Genomic DNA, 17151 nt, shown 5'->3' on the forward strand with positions numbered 1-17151 from the left:
CTGAGAGTGTGTCTGGATTATTACTTTTCTGCAGGGTAGACTCCCCGTGGACCCACAGATACAGGCTTTATCTCACCCTAAATGACCCCCCAGAGAGAGTGATGAGAGAGCAGCAGAGAGGCGGGAGAACAAGGGGGGGAGAAATTGGGGGTGAGTGAAGGACAGCAAACAGGATGGAGGGAGTGGAAGGAGAAAGATGATATTTGACAAAAGACAAACAGAGAACAAGATAACACGGAAAGCGAAAATGAAAGCGGTCTGAGACTGATTGAACAGACAGAATCAACATCGGGCCTTGTATTTGTGTTCTTATTGATGAAAGGCTTTCAGATCATTTCTTACTGGCAAGCACCTTAAGACAAATCCAGGGAGAGAACAAGAAGGAGAGACAGAAAACATCAGCGAGACTATGTTCCCTTTGGCGAAGTCAAATGACAAGCGCATCTGCTATTCTCTCTCTTTGCATATAAACACACTCCAAATCGTCGTCAGCTTAATCCCCACACTGGGCTGTGTTACGCTTTGCCTCAACAACAGATTTGTGATAATGTCTGAATAATAACAGGAGGTAATGTTGAAGACAGCAGCAGATAGATTGTTTGGTTTTTTTTTTTCTTACAACTACACCAACCTTTGCAGTACCTTTAAATTATCAAAACTTAATTTTTTTTGCTGTGGAAATGACAAAAGCTTCATTTTCCGCAAGAGAAAATCCATTCCACGTAGAAATACCTTTGAAAAGCAGACCCATACTTTTTAAGCAACAGAAGCGGCCACTTCAATTTTCTCCGAGCCTCGGCCAGAAATGAACAATCAAGAGGTTTGTACTTATTCTAGCACTCCTTTACACTTAGTCACTCATGCGAGCGCCTCAATCGCCACTGGAAAATAAAAAAGCAATTTGGATCATAAACACTCAAAAGGTTGCTGCTCCGCTTCTTTTGTTTTGGGGCGAGCGGTGAGTGTGTGCACGTTCACGGGGAAACAGTCTTTCAAAAATATCAGTCCCTCCTCCTTTATTTATCTGCATTCATATTCTGCTCAGGGAGCTCAATGTGCTTTTGCAACTCAGCTGTTCATTTACATAAGACGCAGGATTCCTCCTTGCCAAATTAATTTGATGTTCCGAGGCGAAGCCCTGAAGCACCTCCACCAGACAAAATCCCAGCTTCCCCGGCCCAGCCTGCAAAGTTTACATCAGCTGAGCTAACCAGGGTGTCCTATACACATTTCTGCTTTTGTTGCACTTGTAGGCTTTTCACAAAGCCCCCTGTGCCGCTGCTCTGTGCTTAAGCTTGACGCCAATTACCGCAGCGCATTGCCGAGGGAGCCGAGCGATCCAGCAGGTTCGTTTGGACCGCAGCTTATTTTGTGTTCTCAGTTTTATTGGATGACAGTGTATTCTGCTGCAGTGTGCCACTTAGGTTTTTTCCCCCTCACTCAAGATAAAAGAGAAGGCCCCACTTCATCAACATGACAAATGAGAAAGATTTATGAATCTAAACAGCTTCTCTCAGAGTTACTGTATATTTTCAGTAGAACCGAAAACCTCCACCCCGTCCCGAACGCCCCCCACCGGGAGTATCTCAATCCGGAGAGCTTTGATTCTGCCAGCACCAGAGCAGAAAAACTAAAAGAGCTGCCTGCATGCTGCAATTAGGCAATGACGCTGTCACGATTGTAGACAGAAGGAACATTAAAGGCTCCTCAGCGCCACAGTGGAATACGTACAAGCTTGTATAAAAAGCTTGTCGGCTTTCATCAGCGAATTGCAAATGCTGCTGAGGTGGAGAGACAGACAGGGTGGCCTGTGGTGATTTGTATGAAAAGAAAAAGATTTATATGGACACAATCTAGACGGGTGTATCAGGCTAGTAATTAACCCTTAGAGACCCATTTTTGTCTTTTTTAGGGGGGGTGGGGGGGTGGTAGGGGATCTTTAGGGGGAGATAGCAGGTCAACAGTATATGACACATAGAAGTGGTTTACATCATCTAAAAACTGGGAACCTGAAGATTAATTTGAGGTCAGCACAAATCTGTAATAAACATTGTGTTTTGGTTAGGCGCCTATCCAAATTTTGAAAGTTTAGAGTGTATAAGGGCTTAGGACATTATGATGTAAGTATATGACTAACATTCACATGCTCAGTTATGTCTCATAAGTTGTTGCAGCAATTTTTGGTTTGATACCATTTGTTAAACAGATTTGGTGAAAAATTTAACCATTTTTGACCACTCAGGAATTGATAAAAATGGTCAAAATCCCTCCAATATACCACATTAAGACACCAGACCTTGAGGAACACCATAGAAAAATTCCTGCTGTGATTTGGTATCAAAACCTTTGGACATTTGGAGATTTTTGTAAGAATGGCACTTTTTCAGCAATTGGATGGTGAGCATTTCTGTTCTGGAAATTGCTCAGGACCCCCCCCCCCCCCCCCTTTATAATCAATATACCTAAAGCCAGACATCCTCTAAATGCACTAGGTCTCTAGTTTGTGGTTGTAAAGTTTCATGAGGCTGTGATTATCCTAGAGGTCACAATAGGTCATTTTACACAGTGAGGTCCAGTTTCAAAAAATGGTCTCACTACAATGAAATGGCTACTATGGGGACTAACATCATCACACATGAATACAACTGAGCCCATTGAATCCACAAGAGTCTCAGCTTTCCAGTCATACCCATTTTAAGTAATTCCAAGACTGTTTATGGACCCCAGTATGCAGAAATATTCAAATACACCGTTTTAGAATAGGCGAAAATAACACATTTATACTGCATGCAAAAAACTGCATGATTTTTGCCCCAAAACTGCATGGGATTAGCATAAAGTGGACATAACTGTAAAGGGGAGACTCGCGGGTACCCACAGAACCCATTTTCATTCAGATATCTTGAGGTGAGACATCAAGGGACCCCTTTGAAAATGGCCATGCCAGTTTTTAACTCGCAAAAATTTGGCCTAACTTTGGAGATTTATTTAGCCTCTTTCCCGACAAGATAGCATGACATGGTTGGTTACCAATGGATGCCTTAGGTCATTTAGTTTCACATTATACTGATATCTTCACTCTCTGCCTCTGAAAGACTGTAATGTCGGCTGAGATCTTATTCGGCCCCGTGGGTCTCTCAATTTTGGTTGCAATTTATGTCATCAAAATGCATTTTATCCAGACTTTCTGCTGCATGTAAAGATGCACACAGTAAAACTCCAGCTTATGTGCAGTAGACTTCTGTGCTGCCTGACACAGCTGCTCGTGTGTAAATACATCATAGATTTTTTCCAAACTTATTGATTACATTACAGTGTGTATGTGATAGATCACCTGCCACTGGTGGTGCGTTGCATGCTAATGCGTGACATGCTGCAATAGCATCCACTGCATCAGATGTTTTGAAATACTAATCAATAGCTGTCCAGTGCTGTTAAACCATCCTTGATAAGGGATTTGAAACTTTACTTTTCTTCTTCTACGGTTTTTATCTGATTCATCTAGGTCATGATCAAGTTTCCACCAAACTGTTTACATGTCAGAAAAGGATGCGGATGGCATTTGGTGGCTAAGACGAGGGAACAATTTACACTGTGTTTACTGTATTTATGAGACTAAATCCTGCATGAACTCTCCTTTAAATAAATACCTCTGACAGTGAACACGTAGCAGATTAAACAGGTCAAACTAAATGCTGGCACAATAGCTAAAAATGTTCTTTTGACCTTTGTAGCCATTGTCCTGGGCAGCTGTACTGGTTACGCTCATGGGCACCTCGCCTAGTTTTTCTAGGGGAACAGAGGATTACACGTGGGCTAAACCTGCTCAGACTCTCCCATCCACCTCATGGGCTCAAACCCTGCAGGATTATTTATAGGCACCTGAGAGGGAAAACGTATCTTCTGCAAAGGTTTCCTAAAAATTACCAGCTAACAAGCCATGAGATGAAAATGTATACTTTATCAGGGGAATGAAACAGATAAACCTGGAGCTGAAAAGTAGGAGTGCGAGCAAGTACTGAGTAAATCCACTGCTAATTATCCAAGCAAGAACATAAAGGCAGAGTTAAGATCCTGCATTGTTTGATAGGTAAGGCGGAGCACCAACAGTGCCAGAGTTTAGACTTCAATTAGCACTACAGCCTCTTGTGTAAAACGATAACATTCATGGTATTTTAAGATGCTCTGGGTGGTAAACAATATGAACTACATGGCAAAACAATACATTTATTGTCATTTATCTAGCAAATGGAAGGGAAACAACATTCAATAGACGAGATCAGATCTTGCAAACGGATGCCGTTACCCCTGACGCTGAACCCTAACCCTCGTCGGCTTTACACCCACATTGTTGCATGTACAAATACAACATAGGCTAATGAGCCGATAAGGACCCGTGCAAGCAGCAATAAGCAGGATCAATACATACTAGATCAATGTAACATGGCCCTGATAGTGAAAATCCCTGCGAGCAATTAGATACTGCTTGAGAAGGTGCCGTCCTCATCCATACCCAATTATGACTGGGTCAAATGGTCTTAATTGGGCGTCTAGTTTGTTGATTATCGCTGAAGCAAGCAAATCACCCGGTTTATCATACTGATAGAAGAGAGGTCCCCGGTTAATTCCGGTTGCGTCTGCGGTGATAATTGGGAAATTAAAAAGCAAATAAGCGATAACATTGCGGTCGACGTTTCAGGATAACTTGAGGAGTAATTAGTGAGAGGGAAAAAGCAGAGAGGATGTCCAGTTCTGATTAGGGGAATAAGAGATTTGAGTGGAATTTGAGCTGAAATGTGAGTAAATCCTTAAAACTATCGCATTTTGACAATTTCTACCTGTAAAGCAGCACACAAACTTCATGCTTTTGTTGTGTTTAGCTTTTCTAAAAATACAGCAGTTTGGTGATATCAGTCAGTGCTTTTCCATCCAACTGTTTTTAGGCACCGTTTCAATTTGCATATACAGAAATACCTGAGTGGAAATGCCAAACAATTCAAATAAATCCAAATAAAAAAAAAAACAACTCTATGTTTGGCTGAGCTTGAAAAGTTGGCATTTGGAAAAAGAGAAGATGTGATAAAAATCTGTCAAACTGATTTTCTGAATAATGCTGGTAGATTAAAAAATGTCATTACAATTTATCCTGTACCACTCACAGACTACCATTATCATTCCTAGAGTCACGTCAGCAGCATAGCTAAAGAAACACATGTGCTATCTGTGGTAGAAAGCAGCAATGAAATGCCATCAGACTTACTGATGCCTGATAAAATATAGGATGTATTTACATAAATGTAGTCAATGGAAACACTGATCACATTTTATTTTTCTTAAAGGGGATGTATCATGCACATTTCCAGGTTTATATGGATATTCAGGGGCACAACTGGAATATCTTTGAATGATTTACAGTTCAAAGAACCCCTCATTTATCTTACATTGGCTCTTTATGCAGCACCTCAGTTCAGCCTCTGTCTGAAACAGGCTGTTTAAGCTCCTGTCTCTTTAAGGCCCCCCTTCAACGAGCCCACTCTGTTCTGATTGGTTAGCTTCAGGAGGCTACATACATTAACAAAAACAAACAGCACTAGTAGGATTTCATTTCTTTTTCTCCTTCTTTACTCGAAATATAAACTTTTCAAATACATCCGCACATGTTTGAGCCCGAATCTGATCTGAAATATATAAATTGACAATGTGTATAAACCGTGAAACAACACAGCAACCAAGACTATGGAGCGCACAATTTGACATCACGAGGAGGAAGTAGAGGTAATATTGCAAACGAAGTGTTCAGAGCAGACTGAAGCCCTGACTTTTGACTTGCAGGCAGCATTTTTATACATGTTCATGTCAAGTTGTGGAACGTTGACTATGTTTAACATCGAACATTATAACAGTATATAAATGACAGAAAATCCCAAAACCTTGTGCAACATTTTAATGGACAGTTGTCAGTGTCCGCATTAGAATATGAAAGAGGTGTAAAGAGTCCCTCTGCTGTGAATATGACAGGCAGGATGGCTCCTTGTGAATATGTCACTCACACCCGTGTGGCTGTAACGGCTCTGGGGCTCAGCGAGGCAGGGAGGTCAGAGGATAACTGCTGGATTGACAATAGGAGCGACTCATTCTCCTGTCAGCTGTCATTTCCGGACCCGAGCAGAACGGAATCTGAGCGATGGGATCCAAATTCCAGATTCTTCACAGAGCGTCGGTCCTGCTTTGAGCCGGGCGATGCCTCCAAATAGCCTACCGCTCCGAATGTAGAGTCAGAGTCTGAATAATTAACCACAATGGAACAATAAACGCGCTGTTCTCACAAGTTCTCCTCATTCTAAAAATGTCAAAAGCAGATGGCATGCTGCCTGCGGCGAAACTTTGGTGTAGAGCGAAGAGAGAGGCGAGAATGGAGCGAGAAAGGAAAAAAAAGATGATAGGAAATAAGTCGAGGAGGTTTTTTTTCGGCGAGAGAATGAAGGCAATGGCGTGCCGTGGATGCAATGGATGGCGGATCCACCTTTTCATTTGTGAACCCTTAACATTTATTTTAACGCTCATTGAGGTAAATGAGGTGAGACCTCAAAACTGCTATGAAAATATTACTCTTTTCTGATATTTACAAATGCTAGAGGTGTATATAATGTCTCACTGCATCATTACAGACAGGAGGGAAAGAAATGGGCGGCGACGGAAGGAGCACAGAACCTAGAAAAACAGAGATATTCGGCACACAGATGATCAAACAGATGAAAGGAAAACAGAGAAAATGTGTTGAGCTGAGAGAAAATATATGGACAGAAGGTAGCTAAAACACTGGAGGCAAGTTGCAGAAACACCAGACAGAGCGGGATAAAAGGACGCTTCCTCTTCGAACAAATGTGGCAATCCACTTGCTTTGACCACATCCTTTTCCCTGTTTGATATGAAAGCAGAAAAACCTACTGCTGCAAATTGTGATGTCCTGTCTGTCCATTTATTCCCATGGTTACATGTCTCCTACGTTTAACTTGAAGAAGTCTGCACATCTGTGCATGCAGGATCATGGAAACAGTGTAATGCTCATGACAATGGAAATTAATCAGATATTGGCAGACTTGTCATTATTATGCAGTCCTGTCTACCTCGGCTAGTGATGTCCTGCAATTTCTGCTCAGTTTGATGACGCACAGAGGTGATGCATGAATTTGTTGCATCCTCCAAAGTGTCGCCGTTGACTGAAAACCATGCAAAACCACATATGGCTTTAAATATAAAAGAAATAGAGGATTAAGTGTTCTTTATAGGTTCAGAGAATTCTCCTACTTCCTAAGCTGCATAAACCATTAAAAAGACCACTGGATTATCTAAAAATAAATTGTCACAAAGCTGAAAAGAGGGCTGTTTTTCTTAGATTATGAAACTTGACATTTTGGAGATAAAGTTTTCATAGAACAGCCACAAAAGGTAGAACGAGCCAAAGCCAAAGAAGGTTCCTAGTTGAGCTGCAGCTGCATATGTCACTCAAAACACAGCTTATCTTAAGTCTGCATTGCATCCAGCTGTTTACTGAGTGCAAATTTATTACAAACTAGTTCTTATGTAGAGATTAGTTGATACTAAGTATTCACAGCGACTGATCTGACAAGTGGATCTAGTGCATAAACTAGCTGAATGAAGCAACCGACAAAGCTAAAATTAGCTTATTTAATATCTGGCCTGTTTAAACTGAAGAGTAAAAGAGATAATATGGAATATGGTCGACATATCTGACCTGGCACTTTACATTTCACAGAAAAAACACACTAAACCTCAAATAACAAAATTTTAAGACAATAACATTAGACTACATGACCAAATAACTCAGCTAGCTTAGCTTCTCCAGGTATGCAGATATAAAACAAAGCCATACCTACATCAACAAAGGATTGACAGCTAAGTTTATTTTATCTTTTGGCCCCTAAAACCGTTATTTAGAGTTATATTTAGTGACTTTATGTTCACATAGTTGGTTGCTTCTTATTGGACAGCACTAAAGGTGTCTCCAAGCAACCAATTTACAAAATACTAAATGTCTAGCTAAGACATTTCTTAAGTTTTAACAGTGCAACCTGATTAATGACATCACTTGTTGAAACTAGTTACTAAGAACTTAGGAAGGACTTAAGAACAGCTGGTTCAAATCCAGTCCTGGTCTTTTAAGGCTTTTCTTTGTAGAGAAACTGGTATCTCTGCCACTTGTGTGATAGATTGTTTAGTCTATAAATGAACTCAAATTGTAGCTGTGATAGAGATAAATCATCACCAAATTTCTTCCATCCATATTTTTTATCTTATTTATAGCATTTAGCAGATTTGCTCAACAGCACCTTTTACAGGGCGACTGTAAAAGTGTTCAAACGTGACCTTTCAGTTACAAGTTCATCCGTTCACTGGTCCAGCCTGCGGCACTATTACACAGAGTAGTGATGCAGACAGAGTCCCACAGAGGAATATCAGGCAGGGGGCGGCCAGACGGGGCAGGCGAGGCGGCAGTAACAGTGATTGCCCTCCCGCCGCCGAGGGAAGCTGTGTAAGACTGTAATCAGATTTCACACGCTGTTCGAGCATCTCAACCAAACACCCAGACTCCTCTGCAGTCAGCCAGCCAAAGTGATGTGTGAACTGCGGGGAAAAGTTACAGAAAAGGACGATTTGTTTTTGTGCACGCGTGTGTGTTAATGGGTACCTGCTTTTATGTGCACAGTTGTGTGTGTGCATGTGTAAGTGTGGGTGTTACCATTTGCACGTCCTTTTGCTTGCACACCTGTATTTATTGTGCTTCTGTGCCATGCTTGTTTTTACTTGTGTATACACCGTATGTGTGTATTTGTGTGTGTCTATGCTCTTGGCCTGCTATCTTTGTGAGAGCCAAGGTGAGAATGAGGGGTTTTTTTTGGAAAGTGAGAACTTTTTAGCCAATTATCACCTCTCTGAAGGGCTGTTTGAGGGTTAAAAGTTGGTGCAGGTTAAGCTTAAATTTAGGTTTGTGTTAAGTTTGGGGTTAGGCACGTAGTTATGAAAGAAGATGCTGGTTTATTTCGACTTATCTTTATAGTTCTAGTCATCATTTTTAATGGTTATGATAACTGGTAACTGAGATCTAAGAAAAGCCAGATCATCTAAAACACTTTTCAGACATCGAAAATCAATGCTCATTGTTAACTGATTTGACAATTACCTTTTAAAATCAGTCCATTCATTGTTTAATCTATAAAATGTCAAAGAGATGTGAAACATGCACACGAATTCCCAGAGTCCCTGGTGACATCTTCACCTTCAGTGTCTTTTTTTTGTCCGACTAACAGTCCAAAACTCAGATACTCAGTTTACAATGATATAAAACAAGGAAAAGCAGCAAATCCTCACATTTGAGAAGTTGCAAAGAGGGAGAATGTTTGCAGATTTTGCTTGAAAAATGACAAAAATGATACATTTATCAAAATATTCAGCAATAAATCCGTCATCCAACTATCTGATCAATCAACTACTCATTTTTAAACACTTTCCTCGGAGGTAAAACCAGAGATGAGTGCCACTGAAATGTCAGTAATGACTCACTGTACAGGAAGAACTGTATGCACACACAACTGTACAAGGCAAGTACAGTAGATGAAAGTTGAACCAGGCAGTCAGGGGTAATAATTTTATATTTTGCCTTTGTTTTCTCTTTAAAACAAGTTTTGCTAAGTTGCAGTTTTGTTTCAACCCGTTTGATCATTTGGCTGCTGGTGTGTCTGGTGTATTTACATAACATACAATGTCATTAGTACAGATAGAGCTGATGACCAAAACTACAAAAATTCAACCCGAGTTCGACCCAGAGAGTGTTAGGAGAGAGTGTTGTGAAAGAGGGTCCTCACAAGTATAGAAGCACAAACTTGTGTGTGTGTTTGTGTGTGTTTGTGTGTGTGTGTGTGTGTGTGTTTTTGAGTGTGTACCTGTGTTCCGCTCTCTGGGATCGTGCTGTTCGGACGCAGCCAGGTTCTCTGTAATGGCCTGATAACAGAAACCCTCCGGCCAGAAAACGGATTAATTAATGGGCCAGACTAGAATCCCCAGGGGAAGGCGCCCTCTGCACCACCCCACCACCCAGCACACACACACACACACACCTATACACACAGACACTGGTGTGAACAAATAAAGCACATACATAGGCGAGCAGACCTCCTAAACTCATAATAACATTCACACTTGCACACTTTCTCTAACTGACACCGGCAGGGTTTTGTACGACTCCGGAGGAAACACCTCGAGCGCTTAACACAGGCTTTTACTCACCTGCCTGTGCAGCTCAACACGCTCATTAAGTTCCTCCTATTTATTAGACCAAACATATCGTTTCAGGATGAAAAAAGGTGCAAGGCAAACCGAGGAAAAGAAAGGAAACAGAGCAAAAAGTGTGCTTGTCAGTCAGTTGTAGTCCCTCACAGAGTATAACACATAAATACAAGTAATCCAGGTATATTTGAAACAGGTTGCATATAAAAATCTGTTCTTTAGATGGAATAAACATCCATATTAGCAGCGACTTTACCCCGAAATGAATCCTCTGTCAAGAAGTGTAAGAACGGATCCGTCACTATTTATGCCAAATTCATCTAAAGACTACAATGTTCAACAGAGAAACAGCAATGCATTTCTCCGCACCGTTCAGCCCTCCAAGGTGTCTCGTATTAATCTTTCGTCCGAGTGTTGTCTGCTTTCTGCTTGTAGGCTATTGAATAATAAGTAATATGATGCGTTGTAATAAAAAGGGAGCTCAGTCTTCATGTACTTTACAAGCTTTGCTCTTCGAGGAGGCAAAGAGAGATTTGATTAAGTAAGCGAGACGACAATGAAAAAAGGTTCCTTTTTCACGTGTTTCTTTTCGACGGCGTTGGTCGGACCCAGAGCTTTCTGAAGAAGCCCTTCATTGAACCAGGCGCTGAAAGCTGATATACAGTTTGGAGTATCTGGTTTCCGGATTATTTTGTGCGACCGATTCTATAGATAACGTATCGAATGGCTCCGCTGTTACAGACCCCGGAGTTGATAGCCAACACAGTGTGTCCTTACTGACCAGCCTCATTGTTTCCTGTTCGATTGTGTTTTGTTTAATGTGGCTTTCTGTGCGCTATAAACCTTGTCTTCCTCTCCTAAGAGGGGGTTTGTGTTTCCTCAGGGTTCATGGGAACAGCACCGCTTGGAGGGCGACACCGGGACGTAACACCCAACTTCTTCCAATCACACTGATCAACACCAGGATACGGCGACTGTACCTGCTCTTGTTTGATTCCAGAGAGAGAAAAGAAAACTCTAATGGAGGATTAGGGACTAATTTTACAAAATATCTCATAATAAACAGACATTGAGTGTGTGCGCGCACAAGTAATTCACTTTAATCCGGTTTAAAGCGATAATCTGATTATATCAACAGTTGTGTAAAAGCTTTAATCTGATTATTCTAATCAGAATGAGTGGTAAAGTTATGAATTGTTTGGCACATTCATGCTCAGTGTTATGATTTGTAGAGAAACAGACCCATTTCTGGAGCTTTCGATCAGATCTCATGTTCTTCATCAGCAGATAGCCAGTTGACATGGAGTTTTAGATACTCAAATTGACATTTCTTTGCTAAGACTTCTTGTCCATCTTCATCTGCCGATTAAGGATCATGTGATATGGCTGAAAGCTCCAGAACAGCTACTAAATGGACCTTGTTCTTTTAGATAGGTCTGCCTGTAGCTGCCAAAATACAGATGAAAGAAGAAAGGAGTTGACAAAAAATGTTAATGCACTCATCTGAGTCGCCTTCGGTTATTAACACGCACTCACATCAATTAGCTTAACGAGCAGCAGTGACTTTTTTTTTTTTTGCCCTCGTTTTTGCCTCTCAGGCTCTATTTTATTGTTGGAAGCTGTTCGGGTCACATGAAGCCTGAAAGAAAGACTTAATTGATATTTTTATATACAGTTAATATCTTTTTGTAATATAAAAAGAACTGAACATTATTAAAATATGAAGCAATACAGGACAGTGCTCCTTTTAGTAAAGATACAGCATTATTTATCTTTAGGTATCAGGGTCTATCAGAGAATATAAACATGATTTTCTCTCTTTTTGGACATGCAAGTTAATGGAAATAACGACTTCATCATAATTTGTTGCTTGCTAGATTGACATAAATGTATTTAAAAACAGGATATTGCATTCATATAATCTTATTTATTTTTTGTGGCCTTGGATTTTGGGTTAACGCAGTTTGGATTTTACACCATCACGTTATTATCTGAAAATCCTGTTAGTGTTTCCTGTTATTAAACTTAATCAGATTATTCACGGTACTGTTTCAGAGTATTGCATGTATGTAAGCGCACCTTTAGGCTTCGCTTTTACTAAAAAAACTTGTCATCACTTCTTCTTCTTAATGAGAAAAAATCAGGGTCAAGCTTTGAATGTTATCTGACTGATGAAGCAGGATGATGGAGCCTGGAACATGAAAGTTTGCCCGAGCATAACAACAACCAATCTGAGATGCTTTCACTATTAATAATAAATAACGCATTTCGTGTTGTGCCGAACAGCAGGGCCATCCAGATACAGGACTTTGCTCCGATAATCTTTTCTGTCCAGACCATTTTAATCCAGGGTCTACTGGAATCTGGCTGCCGGACATCTACGAGTATACAGATGAAAACGGTGGCTCCGAGGGCAGCTCCCTGGAGTCCGGCCCACAACCCGACAACACCCTCGTCCATCTGTCTTCATCTGCCACCAGCAGCCAAAATACAGAACCACGACTACACCACAATTAAAGCACTTTTTAATTTTTGACAAGGGATAAAGAGCTCTCTAGAATGAGTTTTTCATCATGTCAAAACATTTTAAAGCTTTTTTTTTTTCTCTCTCTTGTTAACATTTGGGGACAAGTCTTGCAACGAATCGCTGATGTCTCTTAATGGGTCAGCTGCAGGCTGACAGGCTCTCTCTGATGGATCGATTTGATCCGATAATATGCAGCAACAAGGGGGATGAGAGGTGATTTTTTTTAACTTTACACATCCTCTCGTTGTATCTAATCTCACCTCTAATCTGAAATATGGTAGCATCCTGTGTGTGTATTTGTATGCACCGGCACGCATTACAATCAATTCGGTCCCAATACACAATGAGGAGAAAATGCACCTATGCACTTATGCATAAAAGTGGTTGAAAGTTGGCTTGTGTTCAATGTTTTTTGTTTGTGTGTGTGTGTGTGTGTGTGTGTGTGTGTGTGTGTGTGTTAGTTTAATGAGTATGGCTCTGCAAGGAGGCTTGCTCATGGGCAGCATTAACCCAACAGTGGATGAAGTGATGGTGTGTGTGTGTGTGTGTGTGTGTGTGTGTGTGTACTTGTGTGTGTCTTTTTGCCAGCTAGCCAGGGTCAAACCAAGAGGTTTGTTAACATGGAGGCATTAATCTCACTTGGGCTCACATCCACATGTTGCAAAATAGATGCAGACACACACACACACGCACACACACACATATTCCTCTCAGTTCTCTGTGGTGAGCTGAGTTGCCCACAAGTAAATTTTTAATCACAAGCGCTCTAATCACTCAAGCTCATCTTAAACACCAGTCACGACCTCCGCTAATACACATTAGCAAGACCTGCTGATCCTGAGTGCCTCAGTTACAAACATCATGAAACAGAAAACTGATACAACTCACTGACAACTATGATTTCCGTTCTTTGTATCATTTCCTCTTTTATTGTTTTGCTGTTTCCAAATCCTCGTGTGAGTCTCATCATCACGAGTAAGAATTTATCTTTATCATCTGATTCTGACATTATGGGTGAAAATCATCCTGACGTCTCATACAGTACAGGCTAAATGTGCATGTGTGTTACAGCTGCAACTCATTTCCATTAATCTGATGAGATTTTTGATTTAATCGATCATTTATTTACCCCTACAGAACATCAAAAGCAAAAGTTACCCAAACTGATGTCCTACAGATGTTTCTACTGGCTCAGACTGATACATTTTACTTGATAAATGAGAAAAAACTGTGATTATCACAATTTTACTCTTAAAAAATTGAATTTTTTATCAGTTGACTAATTCATTGAACAACCGCTGCAGCACTAATATGTGTGATTTATTTTTATTAAGACACACAGCGACAACTTGTTGTATTACAGAACTTTAAACTGATGTTGCTACTACTACAACAATGCATTAAAGCAAGCTAATATTCACACACTTAGGGGTCAGATCATCTCGCTCGGAGGCACTTCTGCATCATCCATACTGGCTTCTGAACCAGCAAACCAGTGACATCGAGGCAACATCTGTAAACATCCTGACTCTGACTCGGACGAATGGAGGAATTTATGTTACATGCCAACATTTCTGAGTCTTTTTTGCTCCCGGGGAAGTAGTAAACAGAGTTGTTCTTTTGGCTCGAGGCCTGAAAACTACCATTTTCAGGGACACTGTACAACAAACCATCCAGAGAGCTGTATATCATAGTCTAATTTTGTATAAATAAACTCCTTTTTCCAGAGCAGAAGCCTTTAAAGGACGCCCTCAGTCTGAAAAGACGCTTGTGATGAGGTTTAACACAGCGACGCAGTGAATCTTAGTCAGCACAACACACTTGATCATATTGACTTTTCTTACAGTGGCTTTGTGTACGTGTGTTTTTCTGTGTGTGTGTGAGCATCTATTTACAAGTGTGTGTGTGTGTGTGTGTCACTGTTCCAGCCTCCTCCTCTCCCCCGCCACCCCTCCTCGCCTCCATTGTTACTCCCTGCATTGCTATTCTCCAAACAGAGCGCACATTCATCACTCGGTCTTGCGCCTTTTCTTGTGGACATGCCAGAAAAAGAAGGGAACCTTTTCAGGTCTGTGCTTGTAAATGACCTGCCGCAAAAAAAAGGGTTTATTAAGTCACCTCCCCTCCCTTCTCCTAACCTACTTCCTGAAGACGCAGAGGAGGAGAGACAGACACAAAAAAGAAAGGAGAGAGACAGACAGATAGATAGATAGACAGACAGGAGCAGCAATGGGCTGATAGATGAAGAGAATACAGTAAGGGGCTACAACTAATGATTATTTTCATTACTGATTGATTTTTCTGCCATGTTTCCATTACTTAAGTGACTGTTTAGTCAATAAAATAGTGAAAAATGCCTATTGCAATTCATCAGAGCTCAATCCAACATCTTGAAATAGCCTGTTTTGGCCAATCAAGACTCCAAAACACAAATATATTTAGTTTCTAGTGATATAAATCTAAGAAAAGCAGAAAATCATTGCATCATTTTTTATTTTTATTTTTTGCTTGAGACTTGAATTATTAATCTATTATACTGAATTGTCTGTCCGTGCAGGAAGAAGGATCCCTCCTCTGTTGCTCTTCCTGAGGTTTCTTCATCTTTCCCACCTGTTTAAGTATTTTTTTTAGGATTTTTTTTTCTTATGCAAATCTACAGTCTAAGGATAGAGGCTGTCATATGGGGCTATATAAATAACTGTTGACCATAATTTTCTGCCAGCTCCTAATCAATAAACTGACTAATTATTTCAGCACAATTTTCAGTGCAGATGTGATCAAACCTTTTCTGACTTCCTTTGCTCTGGTTTTGTGGCTTTTCATTGTCAAGATTCATCTTGTTATCTGCTGCAAATCCAAACCCGGATGATATATTGACAAAATATTTAATTGACCCCAGACAGATGGAGAAACTTCATCCAATAAACATCCGATAGCAAACCAATCAACTAATGGAAATACATCAAATATTATTCAACGCACATGCAACAATTAGCCCATGCATCCGATAAAAGCCCCAGATATAAATAGTTTGTCATTAATTGTTGCCCCCGTCTCCTCGCGACGCATAAAAGGTTCACGCTGATAATCTCGTGCGGTTAATCTTCGCGTGCAGTTTAATTAATTTAGCGGTATAGGTGTTCACACACTCTTAATCTGACTGAACAGGCGAAATCAATCATCCCGACAAGGCTCAAGGAGACGATAAACATCCTCCTCGTTCCTCATCATTCTCCTCAACACACACACACACACATAAAACACACACACACGATGCTTGTTACAGGACAACAACAACAACAACAAAATCTCCTTAAGAGATCTCACACCGCGAAATGTGGGCCAGATCAGATTAGATTTTTTTTTTTTTTTGGGGTCGTGCTGAAATCACTCCGCGGCGCATCTCCAAATGGCACACATGTCGGTTTTTGTTTTTTCTTTTTCCTGAGGAGAAAGTGCCATCCATCCATCCATCCATCCCATCCATCCACAAATCCGCTTTTTATTAAAACGGTGCGGCAATCGGTGCGTAATTGTCTCCACCACAAGAGCACCGGAGACGAAAAAAAAGCGGAGCGCCGGCCGGCACGAGAGAAAACAAACAAAACGCTTCTATAAATGCCCTCCTGTGTGCCACACACACACACCGGCCCCTGCTATGTCCCTTCTTCTTTTTTTAAAAAACCGCACCACACATGTCTACTACTACACTACTATGCAGATTAAAGGCGCCATGTAGGACAGAGATGCTGTTATTACACAATGGCAACACACACACACACACACACACACACACACCGTCACCCACCTTTGTCATCTCCAAGCTGTGATGTGATGTGACGGTCGTGGCGTGATTTTCTCCCCTCTGGACGGGGCTCCGTGTCCCGGCCAGCCGGCTGACTCTGCCCGCGCTTTCCACTCCTCCTCCTCCTCCTCCTCTTACTCCTACTCCTTGTCTTTCTACTCCTCTTCTTCTTCTTCTTCTTTATTATTATTATATGTAGGCTATATTTGTATGGAAAGCCGAGGCGAGTTCCTCTCTTTTTTTCCCCTCGCCTACACTTGGCTCTCCTGCGTTTGTTTGGTCGGTGCTGTTTGGTGGTTGTTCAGGTGTGGCAGTCAGTGAGCCAGCCGCTCTGCTGCTGACTGTCACCGGAGGCTCCTCGCGACTCCTCGTGCAACAAAACGGTGGACGGCTGCCTCTCTCTCTCTCTCCTTCTCCCTCCCTCTCTCTCTCTCTCTCCCCCCCTTCTTCCCCTCTCTCTCCCTCTCTCCCTCCCTCTCTCTCTCTCTCTCCTTCTCTCCCCCCCTTCTTCCCC

The 17151-nt window shown here is 41.3% G+C and overlaps 1 protein-coding gene across 2 annotated transcripts in view; it reads right to left on the minus strand.

Moving 5' to 3' along the window:
* gal3st3 (galactose-3-O-sulfotransferase 3) overlaps positions 1 to 16926 on the minus strand; it is a 38679-nt gene extending 21753 nt beyond the window's left edge. Inside the window, exon 1 of one of the 2 annotated variants that reach the window (XM_042401380.1) lies at positions 16641 to 16926. The gene's annotated coding sequence lies outside the window, so the exon portion shown is untranslated. Of the gene's footprint in view, positions 1 to 9962; positions 10028 to 16640 lie in introns of those variants that run through there. The other variant, XM_042401382.1, reaches the window with a different exon arrangement.
* Between the last annotated feature and the right edge of the window lie 225 nt (positions 16927 to 17151).

The sequence above is a fragment of the Thunnus maccoyii genome, chromosome 22 (assembly GCF_910596095.1).
Source record: "Thunnus maccoyii chromosome 22, fThuMac1.1, whole genome shotgun sequence".
NCBI classification, from domain to species: Eukaryota; Metazoa; Chordata; class Actinopteri; order Scombriformes; family Scombridae; genus Thunnus; species Thunnus maccoyii.